At 38.7% G+C, this 23742-nt stretch overlaps 1 protein-coding gene across 7 annotated transcripts in view; it reads left to right on the top strand.

The window, feature by feature from the left end:
- ptprsa (protein tyrosine phosphatase receptor type Sa) overlaps nucleotides 1–23742 on the top strand; it is a 355150-nt gene that overhangs the window by 82380 nt on the left and 249028 nt on the right. Inside the window, exon 1 of one of the 7 annotated variants that reach the window (XM_058074042.1) lies at nucleotides 13677–15976. The exons of the other annotated variants lie outside the window; for them this stretch is intronic. The gene's annotated coding sequence lies outside the window, so the exon portion shown is untranslated. Of the gene's footprint in view, nucleotides 1–13676; nucleotides 15977–23742 lie in introns of those variants that run through there. 7 annotated transcript variants of the gene reach the window in all.

The raw sequence follows: 23742 nt of genomic DNA, 5'->3' as shown, positions 1-23742 counted from the left end.
ACGGGGCACAGCAGTCGGATATAAAAAGTTAAACATTAAAAACAGTTTTAAACGGCGTCAACGCTGGGTTGTCTCCCAAACCTGAAGGTTGCTGGTTCGCTCCTCCGTTTTCACACTCACAGTACCGATATAAAGATATGTGGAAAAAAACGTGTCAGAATCGAGACCGAAAACCATTAACATTCACACCCACAAGTCTTGACTTAGCCTAACCTCCAGGTTTTTGACCTGTGGGACCCAACCTCGGGACCAAATATGTGACCTTCTTGCTGCGAGGTAACAGAACTAAGCCGTGTTGCAAAATTCTTCATATGACCCAAAGTTTGTGATTCCTGTCTCCACAGTACAGTACCAGTTCATCAAAATGTCACTTGTGATACTCTTCCTATTCTCTCAAACAAACCCAGCCATCATCATCACTTGCAACTGCATCAAACAACATTATATACCGGTATTATTTGGAATGTGGGACCTAGCATGTTTTTTGGAACCCTAACCCTAACCCGACGAGAATATGCAAACTCCACACAGAGATGGCCGAGGGTGGAATTGAACCCTGGTCTCCTAGCTGTGAGGTCTGCGCGCTAACCACTCAATCGCCACGGGGCACAGCAGTCAGATATAAAAAGTTAAACATTAAAAACAGATTTAAACGGCGTCAACACTGGGTTGTCTCCCAAACCTGAAGGTTGCTGGTTCGCTCCTCCGTTTTCACACTCACAGTACCGATATAAAGATATGTGGAAAAAAACGTGTCAGAATCGAGACCAAAAACCATTAACATTCACACCCACAAGTCTTGACTTAGCCTAACCTCCAGGTTTTTGACCTGTGGGACCCAACCCCGGGACCAAATATGTGACCTTCTTGCTGCGAGGTAACAGAACTAAGCCGTGTTGCAAAATTCTTCATATGACCCAAAGTTTGTGATTCCTGTCTCCACAGTACAGTACCAGTTCATCAAAATGTCAATTGTGATACTCTTCCTCATCTCTCAAACAAACCCAGCCATCATCATCACTTGTAACTGCATCAAACAACATTATATACCGGTATTATTTGGAATGTGGGAATGTTTTTTGGAACCCTAACCCTAACCCGGCGAAAACCCATGAGAACATGCAAACGCCACACAGAGATGGCCGAGGGTGGAATTGAACCCTGGTCTCCTAGCTGTGAGGTCTGCGCGCTAACCACTCAACCGCCACACCAGTCAGATATAAAAAGTTAAACATTAAAAACAGATTTAAACGGCGTCAACACTGGGTTGTCTCCCAAACCTGAAGGTTGCTGGTTCGCTCCTCCGTTTTCACACTCACAGTACCGATATAAAGATATGTGGAAAAAACGTATCAGTATCGAGACCGGAAACCATTAACATTCACACCCACAAGTCTTGACTTAGCCTAACCTCCAGGTTTTTGACCTCTGGGACCCAACCCCGGGGACCAAATATGTGACCTTCTTGCTGCGAGGTAACAGAACTAAGCCGTGTTGCAAAATTCTTCATATGACCCAAAGTTTGTGATTCCTGTCTCCAGAGTACAGTACCAGTTCATCAAAATGTCACTTGTGATACTCATCCTCATCTCTCAAACAAACCCAGCCATCATCATCACTTGCAACTGCATCAAACAACATTATATACCGGTATTATTTGGAATGTGGGACCTAGCATGTTTTTTGGAACCCTAACCCTAACCCGGCGAGAACATGCAAACTCCACACAGAGATGGCCGAGGGTGGAATTGAACCCTGGTCTCCTAGCTGTGAGGTCTGCGCGCTAACCACTCAATCGCCACGGGGCACAGCAGTCAGATATAAAAAGTTAAACATTAAAAACAGATTTAAACGGCGTCAACACTGGGTTGTCTCCCAAACCTGAAGGTTGCTGGTTCGCTCTTCCGTTTTCACACTCACAGTACCGATATAAAGATATGTGGAAAAAAACGTGTCAGAATCGAGACCGGAAACTATTAACATTCACACCCACAAGTCTTGACTTAGCCTAACCTCCAGGTTTTTGACCTCTGGGACCAAACCCGGGACCAAATATGTGACCTTCTTGCTGCGAGGTAACAGAAGTAAGCTGTGTTGCAAAATTCTTCATATGACCCAAAGTTTGTGATTCCTGTCTCCACAGTACAGTACCAGTTCATCAAAATGTCACTTGTGATACTCATCCTCATCTCTCAAACAAACCCAGCCATCATCATCACTTGCAACTGCATCAAACAACATTATATACCGGTATTATTTGGAATGTGGGAATGTTTTTTGGAACCCTAACCCTAACCCTAACCCGGCGAAAACCCATGAGAACATGCAAACTCCACACAGAGATGGCCGAGGGTGGAATTGAACCCTGGTCTCCTAGCTGTGAGGTCTGCGCGCTAACCACTCAACCGCCACAGCAGTCAGATATAAAAAGTTAAACATTAAAAACAGATTTAAACGGCGTCACCACTGGGTTGTCTCCCAAACCTGAAGGTTGCTGGTTCGCTCCTCCGTTTTCACACTCACAGTACCGATATAAAGATATATGGAAAAAAACGTGTCAGAATCGAGACCGAAAACCATTAACATTCACACCCACAAGTCTTGACTTCGCCTAACCTCCAGGTTTTTGACCTGTGGGACCAAACCCCGGGGACCAAATATGTGACCTTCTTGCTGCGAGGTAACAGAACTAAGCCGTGTTGCAAAATTCTTCATATGACCCAAAGTTTGTGATTCCTGTCTCCACAGTACAGTACCAGTTCATCAAAATGTCACTTGTGATACTCTTCCTCATCTCTCAAACAAACCCAGCCATCATCATCACTTGCAACTGCAACAAACAACATTATATACCGGTATTATTTGGAATGTGGGACCTAGCATGTTTTTTGGAACCCTAACCCTAACCCGGCGAAAACCCATGAGAGCATGCAAACTCCACACAGAGATGGCCGAGGGTGGAATTGAACCCTGGTCTCCTAGCTGTGAGGTCTGCGCGCTAACCACTCAACCGCCACAGCAGTCAGATATAAAAAGTTAAACATTAAAAACAGATTTAAACGGCGTCAACGCTGGGTTGTCTCCCAAACCTGAAGGTTGCTGGTTCGCTCCTCTGTTTTCGCACTCACAGTACCGATATAAAGATATGTGGAAGAATCGAGACCAAAAACCATTAACATTCACACCCACAAGTCTTGACTTAGCCTAACCTCCAGGTTTTTGACCTCTGGGACCAAACCCGGGACCAAATATGTGACCTTCTTGCTGCGAGGTAACAGAACTAAGCCGTGTTGCCTCCTTGGAAATGAGCCAGCATATTTTTTTCATGGCTTCAGCACAGCTCGACCGCTTCGTCAATGCAGACAATGGCATGCGCTGAACATGAACGCATCTTCCCCGTGACATTTCACACCACCGCAGAGACCTTTAAACATTCAGCAGACTAAGCAATTTAAGTTCCCATGTAGCCCGGCGATAGCCTGTGAAACTCCAGAGAAGCCGAGGGAAGAAATAAACAAACTTGTGATGCCCTCCCAACACAAATGGCAGGGATATGTATATATTCAGGGTGGGGTGCAGAGATGCTATCTTTGGGTCTATTAATGTAGCCAGTGCCGTGTTTCCTCAGGCCATCCGACTTAATCCAGAGGAATGAGCGTGAATGGGACTGCGGCTCGGGCTTGCCATACCTACTTAGGTTCTGGTTGAGAGCACAGTGCTGTGTGGGCGAATCTATTCTGTCCTGAGCAGGGAATAGCATAAACATTGCTTAGGGAACACAGGCAGACAAGCAGGCAGGCAGGCATGCATGCACTCAAGCGGACAAGAGCTAAACTATAAGGATGGTTGCCTTTAATTTCCTTTCTACATACTCCGCTCAACTGTCCAGGGCCCCAGAGTAGTAAAAAAAAAAAAACATGGAAAGATTTCAGGCTGTCTTTAATAATAAATAATAATACCTTTATTTGTGTAGCGCTTTTCAAAATACTCAAAGATACTTTACAGAAGTAGAAGACACACCAAACAGCAAAAACATGAGAAAAAACGGGCGGTGCACAGCATTCATTTTCTACCGCTTTTACCTCACGAGGGTCGCGGGGGTGCCCTGGACACCCTGGACTGGTCGCCAGCCAATCACAGAGCACATATAGACAAACAACCATTCACGGGGAGAACATGCAAACTCCACACAGAGATGGCCGAGGATGGAATTGAACTCGGGTCTCCTAGCTGTGAAGCCCTTGTGCTAACCAACCGGCCGCTGTGCAGCCCTGGTTCAGTATATTTTTTATCAAAATAGTAGTCATGCCAAAATGTTGTGTTGCTGCTGGATGTTCACAGTATATGTTCACATATAGACAAACAACCATTCACACTCACATTCATACCTATGGACAATTTGGAGTCGCTAATTAACCTAGCATGTTTTTGGAATGCGGGAGGAAACCGGAGTACCCGGAGAAAACCCACGCATGCACGGGGAGAACATGCAAACTCCACACAGAGATGGCCGAGGGTGGAATTGAACTCGGGTCTCCTAGCTGTGAAGCCCGTGTGCTAACCACCCGGCCGCTGTGCAGCCCTGGTTCAGTATATTTTTTATCAAAATAGTAGTCATGCCAAAATGTTGTGTTGCTGCTGGATGTTCACAGTATATGTTCACATATAGACAAACAACCATTCACACTCACATTCATACCTATGGACAATTTGGAAAATTGACCGATTCCGACACCGATCATATGGAATAATTCTTCTTGGTTTCTTTGTTTCTTCTTGCGCAGTTGTGCAGCGTTTTTCTGTCCTTGTTAGACCCAGTTTGTGCTGCTCTCTGAAGGGAGTAGTTAACAGCATGGTAAGAGATTTTAGTTTTAGTTTAGATTTTTAAAATGGCTTTTCTAATCATCTATTAGCCTTATAAAACTTGGATTAGCAGCCATACCAGGAGATTGATGCAGAGGACTGACAGTTGTTGATAGTAGGCCTCTATGCAAAAATATACATCCTTCTTTCAAAATCATATCATTCATTTTCATTATTTGTGAAATGCATGAAAATGTGTTTTTCTTTGGAAAACAAAGAAATTTGCAAGTGATCCCAAACTTTTGAGCGGTAGTGTATATGTACAGTATATGGCTAAATTTGTGAAAGTTATGCTTGAAATGTATTTTTTCATAAAAAAGCTAGCAAGAAAAGCAAGAAATCTATCCAGATGGAGGAGGAGCAACGACTTGCTGGCTGTCTTGCAGTCTTTAAGTGATCTGGGTTTACTCCGTGGCACACTGGTGCATTGACCCCCTGACCCCCTCCATGTAAACAGAACACCACTGTTCCTCCTCGCACTACCCCGATGCCACCCCCACCCGCTCTCCCTTGCTACCAAATAAGGCAGTCTGAGAGGCAGCAAGTCGGTCAGCCAAGCCAGCGAGGAGGCCATTAGCGAGCCAGCAAGTCAGTAGAGAGGATGGTAGAAAAACCACCTCTGGCATCACTCATCAGTATCACCCTCAGTCGTCTCTCTGTGGTGTGCAAGCGCACGTGCACCCGGGCCATGCATGCGCATGTGCGCTCGCTGAAAGGCACGCTTATTCCTGGGCGCTGGGCATTAGCACACGTAACCACCCCGAAAGCTTGCAAGGCGCACAAATGCACATTTGAGCTTACTCAAGAAATCACTCCGAGGCACAGGCGCATACAAAAGACTCTGGTAGGACAAGAACTGTACGTTCAAAGGATTCAAAGGATGTACGTATGTATGTAGTATGCATGTATGTACAGGGTCAGGCAAAATGATTTGTAGGTTAAATAAAAGGCAAATAAAGTAAAAATACAAAAAAGTGTTTTTATTTTGGAAACCAGTTTTGATGGTGCGAGGTTGATTTTCATTTCAATGCAGATCCAGTAGCTCTGAAGTTGGTAACCCATAACAAGATGTTTTTTTTTGGAGCTGGTACTGGATCATGTCTACCAAGACTGAAGTGCAAACGGAACGCTCGTTATGTTGCAGTTACAGATTTGTTTCTTTTGAAGGTGCGATGCTCACCAGTCCAATTCATGCCAGCAACTAAAAAAAAATTAAAAACAATGACATTATAAAGAAACAAAGCAAAAAAAAATAAAAAACACTTTTTGTTACTTTACTTTATTTGCCTTTTATTTAACCTACAAATGTGTCACATCATTTTGCCTGACCCTGTATATATATATATATATACAGTGTTGAAGAAAGTCTCACATATAAGTCTCAATCTGCATCACAAGACACACAACTATGGTGCGTTCAAGGACCACCAAATTGAATGAATGCTCACCAGTCCAATTCATGCCAGCAACTGAAAAAAAACTTAAAAACAATGACATTATAAAGAAACAAAGCAAAAAATAAAAAAAAAATTGTTACTTTACTTTATTTGCCTTTTATTTAACCTACAAATGTGTCAGATCATTTTTGCCTGACCCAGTATATATATATATATATATATATATATATATATATATATATATATATATATATATATATATATACAGTATTGAAGAAAGTCTTACATATAAGTCTCAATCTCAAAATGTTGTGTTGCTGCTGGATGTTCACAGTATCCGAGTGATACTGTTGTGGGGAGCCTATCCCAGCTGTCTTCTGCCGAGAGGCGGGGTCCACCCTGGACTGGTAGCCAGCCAATCACAGGGCACATATACGTAGACAAACAACCATTCACACTCACATTCATACCTATGGACAATTTGGAGTCGCTAATTAACCTAGCATGTTTTTGGAATGTGGGAGGAAACCGGAGTACCCGGATAAAACCCACGCATGCACGGGGAAAACATGCAAATTCCACACAGAAATGGCCGAGGGTGGGATTGAACTTGGGTCTCCTAGCTGTGAGGTCTGTGTGCTAACCACTCGACCACCGTGCACCGGGAGTTAAACGTTGATATCATGTTTTCACCAATTTCACTTATGACCTTCCCGATGTTTTCCTTGGGGGGTGAAGAACTCTTATTTTGACTGTTCACACTCGTGTTTTCTCACGTGGTATCTTATCTTTGGAAGTGTCAGGCGCTTCAGTCCAGGGTCTGCCGACTGTGATTCCAAGACATCCAACCGCAACCAGTAGGCACAGTTTGAACCAGACCAACAGTTTATTGTGGTAATCTCAAGCGCTCCTTGTGTGTATTTCTTTGTCTCTCTCACTCGCCCACAAATTCTTTGGATTATTTTGCTGCGCTCTTTCACCTGCCTCTAAAAGTCAGCCAAGTGCAACAGAGCTGGAGGGAAAAGACAAAAAAAAAAAAAAAAGCATATTGAGAGCGGGCCTGTGAAAGGGATTTGAAGGAGAAAGGAAGAGTGAGCGAGTCAGTTTAGGAGTAGAGAAGCCCTCTTAGGGGCCCCCGACTGCAACACATTAAGCTTTCAAAGCATATTTAGTGATGTAGTTTATCACATTTCTTCTTCACTGAGACTTTTGTTGTTTGTTTGTCGCTCATCATGATATTGTTGGATGCACTCGTCCAAAATGTCGAGATACATGCAATACTAGGTAATGGTAATGGTTTAATTTCATTTGAACATGCATCAGATTACAATTGAATGCATCACATAATCAGTTCCCAGTTCCACATGTCCAAAAGGAGTAGGAAGAAGCAAAGCTTATTAAATCCTACCCCTCCATCTGGTACTTTTACAATCAGTAACTGTTACATTTGTTCACTTCCTGCTTTCCTAATATCGTTTAAGTTTTTTTTTATTTAAAAATTTTAAAATTTTAAAATTTAAAAATTTTTAAATGTTTAAATTTTAAAATGTTTAAATGTTTAAATGTCTAAATTTTTAAATTTTTAAATTTTTAAATTTTTAAATTTTTAAATTTTTAAATTTTTAAATTTTTTAATTTTTTAATTTTTTAATTATCTTCAACATTTAAAATCAGACTAGAGTAATTGGCTCATTATTACAGTGAAACCTCAGTTAGCATATGTCTTACATTTGTTCACTTCCTGCTTTCCTAATATAATTTAAGGTTTTTTTTTTTTTTTTGTCAAATCAGTTCCCAGTTCCACATGTCCAAAAGGAGTAGGAAGAAGCAAAGCTTATTAAATCCTACCCCTCCATCAGTAACTGTTACATTTGTTCACTTCCTGCTTTCCTAATATAATTTTTTTTGTTTGTTTGTTTTTTCTAAATTTTTTTTTTTTTAATTTGTTTTAGTTTTTTTTTAATTTTTTAATCATTTTTTTAACATACCGAAGTACTCGGTGATATGAGCATCCAATGCCATAATGGGTACCATAGTACGTGTCAATATAGTGATATATATAGCACATCATGACTGGTTGTATTTAGCAAACATCAACTGCTTTTATTGTTGTGTTCAGTTGTGTTCAGTTGTGTTCAGTTCATACAGATAATACAGTATTACACATAATAAAAAAATACCCCTATTATACAGTTTTTAATAATAATAATATAGTCATATTTAACATAACGTAACATAACAAAAACACGAATCACCTGAAGGGGACCGACAGACAATTTCTGTTGATTTTCTTCATACAGCAGTTCACTAGACTTGTAACCTCATTCCCCCCGTTGCCCTCAACGTGCCCCCCCCCCCCCCCCTCCATGTCGTCGCACTCCCGTCTATTTCCAGTGCTCACTTGTGTATCAAGGTAATGAATTTATAATCTCTCCCAAGCGCTTTGTAGATCTCTATCACGGTGGGAGATAAGAGGCGGCATCGTTGCACTCTAATAGCTGTCAGTCTGTCTCTGTTGTGTACAGTGTGTGTATGTGTGTGTATGTGTGTGTATGTGTGTGTATGTGTGTGTGAGCAAATGTCACCTTCATTTTAGCCTACAAAGGCTAAAGGCCACACCGGCATATCAAGAGTGTGTTTTATATTTTAAAAGGAATCGAAGTGAGCTGCCATCCTGATGTTATTTCATTGTGTTTGGGATGAGGTGATGCAATGTCTCCCCGTGGAAGGGGATGTGGAAGCAGGTTGTCGCCTCCAGAGACAAAGTGAGCAATGGTCCCGCCGCTATCGGGGTGATTGTGCGTCATCGCCTATGGGTGACATTGATAAACGGGCGGGATGCGGGAGAACAATAAGGAAAGAAGCAATGGTTCCTTGTGCAGACCAAAGCTACCTTCACTTGGGTTACACACCTTGGAGGCAGTGGGGGGGGGGGCAACAACTTGACCTTTTGGCACTGAGTTTTGAGTTTTTTTTTGTCAAATCAGTTCCCAGTTCCACATGTCCAAAAGGAGTAGGAAGAAGCAAAGCTTATTAAATCCTACCCCTCCATCTGGTACTTTTACAATCACTAACTGTTACATTTGTTCACTTCCTGCTTTTCTAATATAATTTAAGATTTTTTTTTGTTTTTTTCTAAATTTATTAATTAATTTAATTAATTTAATTAATTTAATTAATTTAAGAATTTTTAAATTTTTTTTTGTCAAATCAGTTCACAGTTCCACATGTCCAAAAGGAGTAGGAAGAAGCAAAGCTTATTAAATCCTACCCCTCCATCTGGTACTTTTACAATCAGTAACTGTTACATTTGTTCACTTCCTGCTTTTCTAATATAATTTAAGATTTTTTTTTGTTTTTTTCTAAATTTATTAATTAATTTAATTAATTTAATTAATTTAATTAATTTAATTAATTTAATTAATTTAAGAATTTTTTTTGTCAAATCAGTTCCCAGTTCCACATGTCCAAAAGGAGTAGGAAGAAGCAAAGCTTATTAAATCCTACCCCTCCATCTGGTACTTTTACAATCACTAACTGTTACATTTGTTCACTTCCTGCTTTTCTAATATAATTTAAGATTTTTTTGTTTTTTTTCTAAATTTATTAATTAATTTAATTAATTTAATTAATTTAATTAATTTAATTAATTTACCGAACGGGAAGAGGACCGAATTGTCCTCTTCCCGTTTCATCTCCTACACGAAATAATTTGGCTGAAATTGCCCCAAATGTCAGTCGAGTGGTTAGCACACAGGCCCCGCAGCTAGGAGACCCGAGTTCGATTCCACTCTCGGCTATCTCTGTGTGGAGTTTGCATGTTCTCCCCGTGCATGCGTGGGTTTTCTCCGGGTACTCTGTTTTCCTCCCACATTCCAAAATTAATGTCACTTTCATAGGAGTCGATCGTCTAAATGTGTAATGATGTGTAGTGTTAAAGAGCGGGGTGATTTCCGACTGTCTGTGAACGTGGCGTTTGTTACCTTCGAGATAGCGAGATAGCAGACAACGTAGCTTTGTTTTGTGGGTTGTTTTTTTTTTAGCAATAAAGAGAATGTAGATGATTGCACGGTGGATAAGTGGTTAGAGCATGTCTTACAGCTAGGAGACCCAAGTTCAATTCCACCCTCTGTCATCTCTGTGTGGAGTTTGTATGTTAAGATAAGATATGCCTTTCTTCGTCCCTCAGTGGGGAAATTCTTCCTGTGCATGCGTTTTTGTTAGCAATAAAGAGACTGTAGATGGTTGCATGGTGGGCGAGTGGTTAGCTAGGAGACCCGAGTTCAATTCCATCCTCGGCCATCTCTGTGTGGAGTATGCATGTTCTCCTCGTGCATGCGTGGGTTTTCTCCGGGTACTCCGGTTTCCTCCCACATTCCAAAAACATGCTAGTTTGTTAACATGCTAAACATGCTAATTGGCCACTCCAAATTGTCCATAGGTATGAATGTGAGTGTGAATGGTTGTTTGTCTTTATGTGCCCTGGGATTGGCTGGCTGGCCACCAATCCAGGGTGTACCCCGCCTCTCGCCCGAAGACAGCTGGGATAGGCTCCAGCACCCCTACGACAGTATCACTCGGATACTGTGAACATCCAGCAGCAACACAACATTTTGGCATGACTACTATTTTGATGCCCCGCCGTTTGCCTATAGACAGCTGGGATAGGCTCCAGCACCCCTGCGACCCTCGTGAGAATAAATAGTAGAAAATGAATCAATTATTTCTCCCAGCATGCTTTGCTAAAATAATCTTGTTTGACTGCTTTATGCCTATATGCTATTATGCCCCACCTCTTGCCCGACGACAGCTGGGATAGGCTCCAGCACCCCTGCGACCCTTGTGAGGATAAACGGTAGAAAATGAATGAATGAATGAATTTTTCCCAGCATGCTTTGCTAAAATAATCATGTCTGACTGCTTTATTCCTATGTATGCCTGTATGCTATTATGCCCCGCCTCTCCAGCACCCCCCCTGCAACCCTCGTTAGGATAATCGGTAGAAAATAATAATAATTAAATAATAATAATAAAAATAATTACCTGTGGGAAAAGTTTAATTATGATAAATATGCAAAATACTGAAAACTGAACCGATTTCAATGGAACGCTAAGCCTTGACGAAGACCTTGACTTGAAGGCGTATCGGGGTCAGAAGGGGGAGCAGAAGGGTTTCACTAGCCTGGCGTCGCATCTCCACGGCCGTAGCATGATGTTTCATGAATCGGTAACACGACTCAAACGATTAAACACCCTCCCTTGAGCGCTCATCCCGTCTTCCACTCTCTGCGTTTACATGGCATTTATGAAGACTCACAAGGAAAACAAAAAGTAGAGCAAAGGCGGGCGAGAGAGAGAGAGAGAAAGAGAGAGAGAGAGAGAGAGAGAGCTAGCTCCCGGTGTAGCCGAGTCTCATTATTCCGTTATAGATTGCACATGTCGGGCTGTAAGTGCTCTTTTTATCCTTTCCAAAGCGCTAACCTCGGCCACTGAGCACATTTCCCTACCAGAGTGAAATTTACCATGTTAAGGCCCCACACCGCCACGGGAATAATAATAATAATAGTAATAAAATAATAAAATAATAAAATAATAAAATAATAAAATAATAAAATAATAAAATAATAAAATAAAATAATAAAATAAAAAAATAATAAAATAATAAAATAAAATAATAAAATAATAAAATAATAAAATAATAAAATAATAAAATAATAAAATAATAAAATAATAAAATAATAAAATAATAAAATAAAATAATAAAATAAAATAATAAAAAAATAAAAAATAAAATAAAATAATAAAATAATAAAATAATAAAATAATAAAATAATAAAATAATAAAATAATAAAATAATAAAATAATAAAATAATAAAATAAAATAATATAATAAAATAATAAAATAATATAATAAAATAAAATAATAAAATAATAAAATAATAAAATAATAAAATAATAAAATAATAAAATAATAAAATAAAATAAAATAATAAAATAAAATAAAATAATAAAATAATAAAATAATAAAATAATAAAATAATAATAATAATAACGAGACTATAAGATTTACCGGTCAGCTTAAGTGTAAATAAGAAGCATAAATTTATGTTTTTTTTTTTGTTTGTTTGTTTTACTAAGTATTTAATCGATTAGAGCCCCTCATTCCCGTTTGACACCAAGTCACACTAGGTTTTAAATAAAGAGCAGATAGAGGACATTGGAAGCGTCGCTTGTGGCTTCCCGCCAATAAGCAGCCGAGACTCTTCCCATCCGTTATTCCCTGCATTCCCTACAAAGTTCACACATCATTTATTACCGTACACTCCCTTCAGTTGGGCCTCTCTTTTTTTTTTTTTTAATGCTCTCATAAATTGCCGTCGTCGCTCCCTCCCCCCCGATTGTCTTGTAACTCATCCCGAGTGTTCCATTAGGGAACTTTCTTATTCGGAATTGTATTCATTAATTACGGATGCTACGTTGGAAATATGTAATCCATAAAAGAAAAGAACAATTCAAATACAAGCTGAATGTGCTGAGGGGCCAAGTCTTGGATCATGTGATAGATGATCCCCCCTGCCATTGGTTAGATTCAAATCTAAGCAGCCAATCAGAGCTACTCTGTTAATACTCCACAGTGAGTGTAACTGGAGGGAATCATGCAAGGGAGTCATTCTCACTTCCAGCAAAATAAGTCCGTTATTGGCTGGTAGATGCTAGATCATTTGTGTAAACCCGAAAGTTCAAAGTATTTAAATAAATGAAGTTATGCATACTCAAAGTTCTTAAAAAAAACTTACTTATGTCGAGTTCATTTAACATGTTCTTCCATTTTGGGTACTTTTAACTAATATGTTTGGATTAAATTGAACTATGGATAGGCGACTCCACACAGAGATCGAACCTGTGTCTCCTAGCTATGTGGCAGAATATGACATTTTTGTACCTTTGCCAATTAACCTAGCATGTTTTATACCCGGAGAAAACCAACGCATGCACGGGGAGAACATGCAAATTCCGCACAGAGATGGCCGAGGGTGGAATTGAACTCGGGTCTCCTAGCTGTGAGGTCTGCGCGCTAACCACTCGACAGCTGTGCAGCCCAAGGACTTTTTTTTATTGTAGGAAATTCTTTAGCATGTTGACCACACTTCAGGAGATCGGGAAGACCTGGGTTCGATTCTGTTCGAATTTGGCAGGTTGAAACAGGCTAAAGCGGGGGTAGGCAGCATGTGGTGCCGGGGCCATAAACAGAACACAGGAGCATTCATGTGGCACTCCATGCAATTTTTATAAGAATTAATACCCCTGAGTAACTGTTAGAAAAATGTACAAAAATTTCATATTATGCCACATAGCTAGGAGACACAGGTTCGATCTCTTTGTGGAGTTAGCATGTTCTCCTTGGGTTTTCTCCAGGTACTCCGGTTTCCTCCCACATTCCAAAAACATGCTAGGTTAATTAGCCACTCCAAATTTTCCATAGGTATGAATGTGAGTGTGAATGGTTGTTTGTCTATATGTATATATGTCTATACGTTTTTTTTTAATATTATTAGAGCCCTCTCGAAATGAAATAACACCCCTACAATCACCTTTAGACTCATTTTACCCAATATCGTAGACTTTATAAGAGAAGACAAAACATGTCAGACATAATATGAGTTCACACGTTAGCATTGGTAGCATTACCTGTTGGTTTTTTTTTTCGTCCTGTTCTACACGTTACTTCCTGCAGTGACAATTGTCAATATCATCAATATAACATTACTGACACCTAGTGACCAGTGTGGAATACTACATATCATTATATGTCTTTGAATGCAACTTCAGAATGCCTTATAGTGTATTTGTATTTTTTGGTTATTTTAGCATTTTTATGCTGGAATATGTTTAATTTAAACAAAAATATGTAAAAAGAGGGAAAAATCTAAAAAAAAAACTGTTTTAGATTTTTTTTTTTTTTACATTCACCTGGTTATACGTTTCTGTATACTTGACTTTTTTTCTCCGTGTAAGCTAGGTGTGTCCTGCGAAAGCCCAAGTTCAAAGTTCAAACTAATACATACATAAATACACACACCAAGTAATGATAAATTTAGAGTATTATAATGAAGATATTAAATACAAATTAATTTATGGACACATTTTTTAAAATTTAAATTAGTCAGCTTGGCTGTCTTTGTGATTTCCAATTCTTATAAATAGACGACTAAAGGTTTTGAACGCACCACCTCGTGGCATACAATGTACGACTCAACAGAGAAGACAAGACGAAGTTAAGGAGGATTCCATGAACGCACCACAGAGCTCCGTATTTTCCTACTTCCTCTGTCGGAGAGGACTAATAAATAAATAAATACACATACAAAATAATGATAAATTTTGAGTATTATAATAAAGATACATTCATAAATGATCAAACAAATTAATTTATGGACACACTTTTTAAAATTTAAATTAGTCAGCTTGGCTGTATTTGTGATTTCCAATTCTTATAAATAGACGACTGAAGGTTTTGAACGCACCACCTCGTGGCATACAATGTACGACTCAATAGAGAAGACAAAACGAAGTTAAGGAGGATTCCATGAACGCACCACAGAGCTCCGTATTTTCCTACTTCCTCTGTCGGAGAGGACTAATAAATAAATACACATACAAAATAATGATAAATTTTGAGTATTATAATAAAGATACATTCATAAATGATCATACAAATTAATTTATGGACACACTTTTTAAAATTTTAAATTAGTCAGCTTGGTTGTCTTTGTGATTTCCAATTATTATAAATACACGAGTAAAGGTTTTGAACGCACCAACTCGTGGCATACAATGTACGACTCAATAGAGAAGACAAGACGTTAAGGAAGATTCCGTGAATGCACCACAGAGCTCCGTATTTTCCTACTTCCTCTGTCGGAGAGGAATAATAAAAAAATAAATACACACAAAAAATAATGATAAATTTAGAGTATTATAATAAAGATACATTCATAAATGATCATACAAATTAATTTATGGACACACTTTTAAAATTTTAAATCAGTCAGCTTGGTTGTGTTTGTGATTTCCAATTCTTATAAATAGACGACTAAAGGTTTTGAACGCACCACCTCGTGGCATACAATGTACGACTCAACAGAGAAGACAAAACGAAGTTAAGGAGGATTCAGTGAACGCACCACAGAGCTCCGTATTTTCCTACTGCCTCTGTCGGAGAGGAGAAGGAGGAGAATGAGGAGTAGGAGGGGTAGGAGGGTAAAAGGGGGGGGGGGGCATTTGACTCTTGTCTCCCAACCCCCAGTCAGTCGTACGAGGTGGATTTGGGAAGAAAAGAAGCCAAACCTGCGACGTGGAGATAACGACAGAAGCAGAAAGGAGACATTCGGTGATCCAGGCGCGGCGGTGTCGCGCTCGGATTACCGTGGGTTATTTTGTACTTTTTTTTTTTACCTTTCTTCCACAGTGGAGAATCCGCGTCTGATCGGAGAAGGAAATAAAACACGTTTATCCACGCCGCTCTCGCCATCTTATTGACTGCACCGCCTCTCGAAAAGTGGAATAAAACGTTTTCTTTTTCAAGCAGGATGCACACGATCGCTTTTCCTGAAGGAATAGGACCCTTCTCCCACAAAGAGTAGCCCACGGATTTTAAACCTTTTCCCCCCTTTGGGGGGGGTCTTCTCATACTTTTGATTTCACGCTCCTTCAAGTAAGTTTATATTTTATTCATTGTGAAAATGGCATGTTTTGTTTTCGTAGGGAAACATTTGACGTGGGTAGAAAGTGCAAGTTTGTAAACATTAGCGTGCACTGATTTATCCACAGAAAGTGAGTGGACACGAACCGGTGGTGGGGGGGCAGTTGCTGTGCTTGCTTGGGTGGAAACTTAACAGACGTATTTGGTCTTTTACCCATAAAGAACTTAGTAAAATTCATAATATCATATAAATATATATCATTGACAAAACAACAATGCATCCCACCAGGCATCATACAACTCTATGTTTACTTTTTCTTCAGCAAAACAATCAGCTTCAAAAATATTTACCACAATTTTTAATAAGGTAAGATGTAAGGTAATATAAGGTAAGATGCAATATTCTGCAAAAAATATATATAATATGATAAAGTTCTGGGTTGAAACACACATACACACAATGTTCAAAGCCATATGCTGATGTCTGGGGTGTCCAATGTGCGGTCCCTGGGTCCATTTGCGTTCTTTCATTAGTCTTCTTAAATTATCATTGAAAAAACAACCAACAGAAATGGAAAAGTTAGCTGTAATTCCAAGAATAAAGTCAAATATTAAGGGGAAAAAAAGTTGTACTCTAACAATAAAAGTGGTATTTCTACAAGAATATGTTGTAATACAGTAAACCTCGGATATATCGGACTCGGATATATCGGAAATTCGCTCACAACGGACAGATAAAAAAGAACCGATTTTTCTGTAATGCATTTCCAATAAAAATTCATTGCATATATCGGATTTTTTATATCGGATTTCGCCTATTTCGGACAAAATCTCCAGTCCCGTTCCAATGCATTTCCATGAAATTTCCCTCGCATATATCGGATGGCCGCATCGTGGCGCTCCGATTCGCCGAATCGTGACAGGCCGCTATACGACGTCATTTGCAGCGTTTGCAGCGTTGCCTGCGCGTCCAGGTACATTGGAAACATAGTCAAGGAAGTGCCTTTTTATAACGGATAAAATCCCATTTACGCATATACCGGATATAAATCCCATATATGCGTAAAACGGACATTTTCCGGTATACGCATATAACGGATTTCGCTTATATCGGACAAAACCAGTGGGAACAATTGAATCCGATATATCCGAGGTTTACTGTATATTCTTGAAATGTCGCTTATGTAACTTTTGGCCACCTCTGGCTTCTGTTTTAATTATTATTGTCATGAATGAATGGATGAGTCCACAGTACCCACGTTTACATGAGACGTTTTTCTCTTTCCGAATGACCTTTCCGAAAACAATGGTATCCGTGGAAAGGAATATTCCAATCTCTTGTCTACATGCGCCGCTATAATCAAACAGAATAGTCAATGGGGCATGCCCAGTAAAACGTAAACATCAACATCACGTGATACCGACTTTTCTTTCACTTGTTGGAATAACTCCGTATTGCCAGTTTTTCCTTCGTCCAGTCTTGAAATTTAGTTTGGATCAAAAACAAACTTTCCGCATCAGTCCAGTGCCGATTGCTTGCCTCCATTTTTAAAACTGAAAACTGTTTTAAAACAGAAGAAGAAGAACGCACCCTGACAACTTTCCGTTTGAGCGGGTACAAGATACCTCAATCAGATTGGGGAAAGGAATATTCCACCCCTGGGAATCCCATTAGATATTCGTTCGGATCGGCACTTTTCTTTCGGAATGAGGTGTATACAAAGGTAAAATTCTTTCCGTTTGAGCAAATAAACCAAATGCAATTGGAATATTTGGGTGCATGTATACGTGGTTAGTGTCTTATTCTGTTCTAAGGAAATCTCAATGGTCTTTCTGTAGTTCTTTGTGTGAGATCCAGGAAGGTTTTTTTTAAAAAAAAATCGTAATTAATAGAAAGACAAAATAATCCATCAAGTCCAAAAAACACCCATGTCCATGTTATTATTTTGTGATAACTTTTATAATGAACACATCAAATGTATTACAACACAAATACAATGATGATTAATGAAGAAGAGCGTTGTAGTGTACAACATTGATGATATGTGTTTTGCAGTTCAATGAGTCTGTAGTAATGGTGATCGTATGCTGACAGAAATGGTTTCGTTTCGTTGTCTTAACGTACAATCTGCACTATTGAACCCCATAAAAATGTTCCCAACCTGTAAAAATATCAACTGTTTGAGTTCCTAAGACTTTCTGATAGTTGTGCGGTATCATTTATCATTCCATATTTTTCTCACTGTTTTGAAAAGTAAACTTTTGTGACTTTTTGCTAAAAATCGGCAACATAAATCCCTCGTATTTACAAAGTCATAAACAGATTTTCCGTGCTCCAACTACAAAAAATATTCCTTGTATTGACTTGGAATCCTATATCGTGGAAATTAATTTATCGCTGGCAGGTCTGTAACCAATTAATTAAACCAGGGGTGACTGTAATCATGAAAGACAAAAAAAATCCTTAGCAATAGCACAAATTGGGTCTAACAAGGACAGAAAAACGCTGCAGACAAATATGTGAGAGTGTGTAGTTTAAGACAGGTGGTCACCTGGCAGCTGCACTAAATAGTAGTCGTCAAACACCAGTGTCAGTATCAACAGTGAAGCGGCCACTTCAGGATGCTGGACTTCATAGCAGGACTACCAAGAAAAAGCCAGATCTCAGACTGGACAAAAAAAATCGAACTGATCCCAAACTTTTGAGCGGTAGTGTATGTGTGGAGGATCCAACTGTATTGGATTTGTATTTGGTGATAATTCAAAGTACAGAATATCAGTTTTAGGAGCGATGTATAAAACTCTTCCATCCAAATGTTGACAATTTGACATTTCAACCCATAATGAAGGTTTTTACCTTTCAGTGTTACTCCAGCTCATCCGTCTTACATTCCAGTCTTCAGTCCAACCTGCTAGCTCGTATAAATAAAGCCATTTGTCTTACGATGAGAGTCACATGTTGCTTGTCCTTCACAATAATTAAACATCACGTACACATAGATGTTGCACGTCAAGTATTGTTCCGGATTTTTAATGTGCCCTTAATTGAACAATTTATCACTCCTGATCACTGTCAAATAAGTAGCCAAAAGAGACTAAAGGGAATAAGCTGTCGAGGCGAGCGGAACCGCCGTGTCTGTCACAGCGCCATCAACAATGCAATTTTGTTTCTTTAATCTCATTTCTTGATGAAAAGAAATAGCAGATCAATGCATTTATAAGCTGCAGCCTTGCAGGCAGAGGTAATGAAGAGTGGGAGAGTGAGAACATTACATCCTTGAAAACTTGTTTTATTGGGGGAAAACTTTTGATTCCTCCCCAGAGCTCCTTCTCTTGGAGTTGGAGGAAAAAGCTAATTGAATTGTGAGCTGGATGTGATACCTTTTTTTTTTTTTTTTTTGGTTAACCCGCCCTCAAGTTAACATCAGGCTTCAAGTAAGGTCCTCCTCTGGGTTTTCAAATTCATTTTCTTTGCATTTATTACTTTCCCTGTTTGTTAAGTTTCTCCTACCTCACTAGAGGCATGTCAAAACTCCATTTTTAATAGGATCGAAGGGGCAAAGAGAGGGCGATTCTACTGCCTGACAGATTGTAGATATGCCGGCTTTCGAGTGAGCACACTTAACTTTTGACTCTTTTTCATGCAGTTCTGTACTTTGCGCTTCTTAACATCAAGTGCATTTTTGACATTTTGACATAGAACATACTCGACGGTCCGACGTTATATTTATACAAAGCAAGTGTCGGGCTTGATACTGTAAGAGGTTTTCATTGTCAGACTCGACTTGACTTGACACTCACATGTTCAAAATACAGCAAATTAATCTGTTCCAGAAGGTCAGACTGTAACAAAATCAAATTTTATCGTATTGTTGTTGTTGGTGTCAACATTTCAGCTTTTTGTCATTGTTCCTTTTGCTCTATTTTATTTTATTTTTTAACATTTTTGCATTTCTATTTTTTATTTTTTTTTTGGCATGGACATGCATCAGATTACAATTGAGTGCATCCCATAATCAATTCCCAGTTCCACATGTCCAAAAGGAGTAGGAAGAAGCAAAGCTTATTTGTTCACTTCCTGCTTTCCTAATATAGTTTAAGTTATTTTTTTGTCAAATCAGTTCACAGTTCCACATGTCCAAAAGCAGTAGGAAGAAGCAAAGCTTATTAGAATCCTACCCCTCCATCTGGTACTTTTACAATCACTAACTGTTACATTTGTTCACTTCCTGCTTTCCTAATATAGTTTAAGTTTTTTTTTGTCAAATCAGTTCACAGTTCCACATGTCCAAAAGGAGTAGGAAGAAGCAAAGCTTATTAAATCCTACCCCTCCATCTGGTACTTTTACAATCAGTAACTGTTACATTTGTTCACTTCCTGCTTTCCTAATATAGTTTAATTTTTTTTTTGTCAAATCAGTTCACAGTTCCACATGTCCAAAAGGAGTAGGAAGAAGCAAAGCTTATTAAATCCTACCCCTCCATCTGGTACTTTTACAATCAGTAACTGTTACATTTGTTCACTTCCTGCTTTCCTAATATAGTTTTTTTTTTTTTTTTGTCAAATCAGTTCACAGTTCCACATGTCCAAAAGGAGTAGGAAGAAGCAAAGCTTATTAAATCCTACCCCTCCATCTGGTACTTTTACAATCACTAACTGTTACATTTGTTCACTTCCTGCTTTCCAAATATAATTTAAGTTTTTTTTTACTTTTTTTTATTATTATTTTTTACTATCTTATTTATTTATTTTTATTTATTTATTGGTCATGTCCCGAAGTACAAAGAGTACGGCCAGGATTTGCGCGTAGCGGGCATGGCGCGGGGCAAGGCGTATGGGCGGGTTTTTTACCTTGTTTTTCTAATATTCTTGCGATCTACCAGTATGTAACTGTGTTAGTTAGTAAATAACTACAGTCAACCGCTGATGTTATAGCATGATTAAACTACATTAAAACACATTTGGAGTCACTCAAAGTGTTTATAATATGACAAGATGTGCGCCACTGGAAATATTTTGCTATCAATTTTCAAAAAAATTGCTAACCGGGGGGGTTTGCTAACAGATAGCATAGCCAAAAAAGCCAGTCTACATTACCTGACTGGTGAAAACAAATGTTCCTATAATAAATGATAGAAATAAAGAGTCACTATCATAAAGTATCCATTTACTTTACACGCAATGTTTACACTGGCTAACTTCAAAAGGGTTCACATCTGGTGCGATGTCATGCATGACAGGCGGTTTACGCAAAGACACGGATTTTTCCCGATTATACTTCCCAAGTTGGGCAACTTCAAGAGCGTTATACTTTAAAGGTTCCACAGTCGAAAATCAATTTCTTATGGTTTTAGGCTTCCAAATTTCTGGTTCCACTTTCCTCCTCCCCTGCCATTGTTTTCTTCATTTCAATCAAATCCAAACTGGGGGGCATTTGGGTGGCATCAAGTGCTTTGTAATTAGTCACAATGCATTTGATGCGGATACACGGCTAATAACAGCCGCTCTGAAGTGCGTGTTGTCGCGGCGAGGAAAAAAAAAAAGAAAATGCTGTGCATGAACAGCGTCGCTGTTGCACTCACAGATAATTGTGTTTATTCATTTTAATTAGCCCATAGAGCTAAATCAGTGCTCTTCCAGTAACACGAGGTGCAATTAGTGTGGTTTGAAAAATGTACTTGTACAGCGTGGCGGCGTCTTCTTCTTTTTTGTGGATTATTCATTCTTTGTCATTGGCTGAAACACGGGGTGCTGGAACGGTCATCAGACATTCGTAACAGGCTTCGGGCTTAAAGGCCATTTGCACACAGTATGCATGCAAAAAAAAAAAAAACATGTCGCTCATGAAAAACAAATGCCTAACAGGCACGCTCAGTCACTGGGAATCTGCATTTGGGTTATTATGACACTTCACATATCGTCTGCTAAAACACAACTATTATGATGAATGGAAGCTCTGTTGGAAATGCTTTTTATTTGATTTCCTATTGATATAAATATACACTACCGCTCAAAAGTTTGGGATTACTTGGAAATTTGTTTGTTTGAAGCATCCAGCATCCTGAAGTGGCTTCACCGTTGATACTGACACTGGTGTTTGACGGCTGCTATTTAGTGCAGCACAGTTGTGCGGCGTTTTTATGTCCTTGTTAGACCCAGTTGGTGCTGCTCTCTGAAAATGCAAAAATGTACATCCTTCTTTCAAAATCATTTGATTCATTTTAATTGTTTGTGAAATGGAAAAAAAAATGTTTGTGAGATGCATGAAAATGTGTTTTTCTTTGGTGAACAAAGAAATTTGCAAGTGATCCCTAACTTTTGAGTGGTAGTGTACGATATTTGAGTAATGGTTTTGGATTTTAAAACCTATCCTTAGTCATCCATTATCAGCACAGTTGTGCATCGTTTTTATGTCCTTGTTAGACCCAGTTTGTGCTGCTCTCTGAAGGGAGTAATTAACAGCATGGTAAGAGATTTTAGTTTTAGTTTAGATTTTTTTGATGGGTTTTCTAATCATCTATTAGCCTTATAAAATGATGAACTTGGATTAGCAGCCATACAAGGAGATTGATGCAGAGGACTGACAGTTGTTGATAGTAGGCCTCTATGCAAAAATTTACTTTCTTCTTTGAAAATCATCTCATTCATTTTAATTGTTTGGGAAATGGATACAAATGTTTGTTAAATGGAAAAAAAATTGTGAAATGCATGAAAATGTGTTTTTCTTTGGAAAACAAAGAAATTCGCAAGTGATCGGTAGTATATTTTATTCATCCAAATAGGAAAATTAAGGAAGTTGGCCGCTCGTGTCAGTGAAATATTATGTACTTCGCTCTTTAAGTTCATTTCAACAGATACTTCAGTCGCAAACAGTTGCTAGATTCATACTTTTCCATAGTTAATTTCAAAAGTACAGGTATTGCATTATGCCATAGGCCTGCAAGAGTGTTTACTCTACAGTAAACAAAGTCATGTCACATTTAACTAATTTTAACAAAAAAAAAAAAAACACTTTCCAATAAGGTTTTTAAAGGGTGGACTAACTCTTCTTGCATAATCGTGTACAAATCCTATAAAGTACATTTTTACACTCCTGTTCATGCTATGTGTCCATGCCAAAATAGCCAAAGGGGGTCAAAGAGGAAAAACACATGATAGCAGTTTAAAACAGAATCAAGGTTAAACATGTGGAAGCTGTCGGGTCATTTTTATTCCATAGACCTACATTTTCACCTTGGCCGTAGGGGTAGAAACACGAGACGGATGGCTGGCAGAGGGATTACCAAACATTCACTCAGACTCCTGTTGGGTGCTCCGGTCTAAAATTGGTAGCTCGGTCCTTAGCAGACCTCTCTGGAAGTGTGAAATAGCTGTATACACCCACTCCTACTACACTCCGAAAGTAATACGCTCTCATACACTGCTCTTAATTGAAACAGTGGAAATCCATAATGAGGCGGTTCTGTGGCTAAACTCAAACAAGGACTTTAAACAATGCACAACGATGAGCCAATTCAAGAAACAATACATGCAATTGAAGTTTGCTAAATACAAGGATGAAGAGTCTTGAACCAGTCATGATGTGCTATATATATATATATATATATATATATACTATATTGACACTTACTATGGTACACATTATGTTGTTTTATGGTCATATCACCTCGTACTTCAGTACATGACAAAAAATAAAAAAATAAAATAAAATAAAAATTCATAAAAAATACTCAAATAAACAAAATATTATATTAGGAAAGCAGGAAGTGAACAAATA

Source organism: Doryrhamphus excisus, chromosome 5 (assembly GCF_030265055.1).
Source record: "Doryrhamphus excisus isolate RoL2022-K1 chromosome 5, RoL_Dexc_1.0, whole genome shotgun sequence".
Taxonomy (NCBI): Eukaryota; Metazoa; Chordata; class Actinopteri; order Syngnathiformes; family Syngnathidae; genus Doryrhamphus; species Doryrhamphus excisus.
This window is presented reverse-complemented; position numbering and strand designations above follow the sequence as displayed.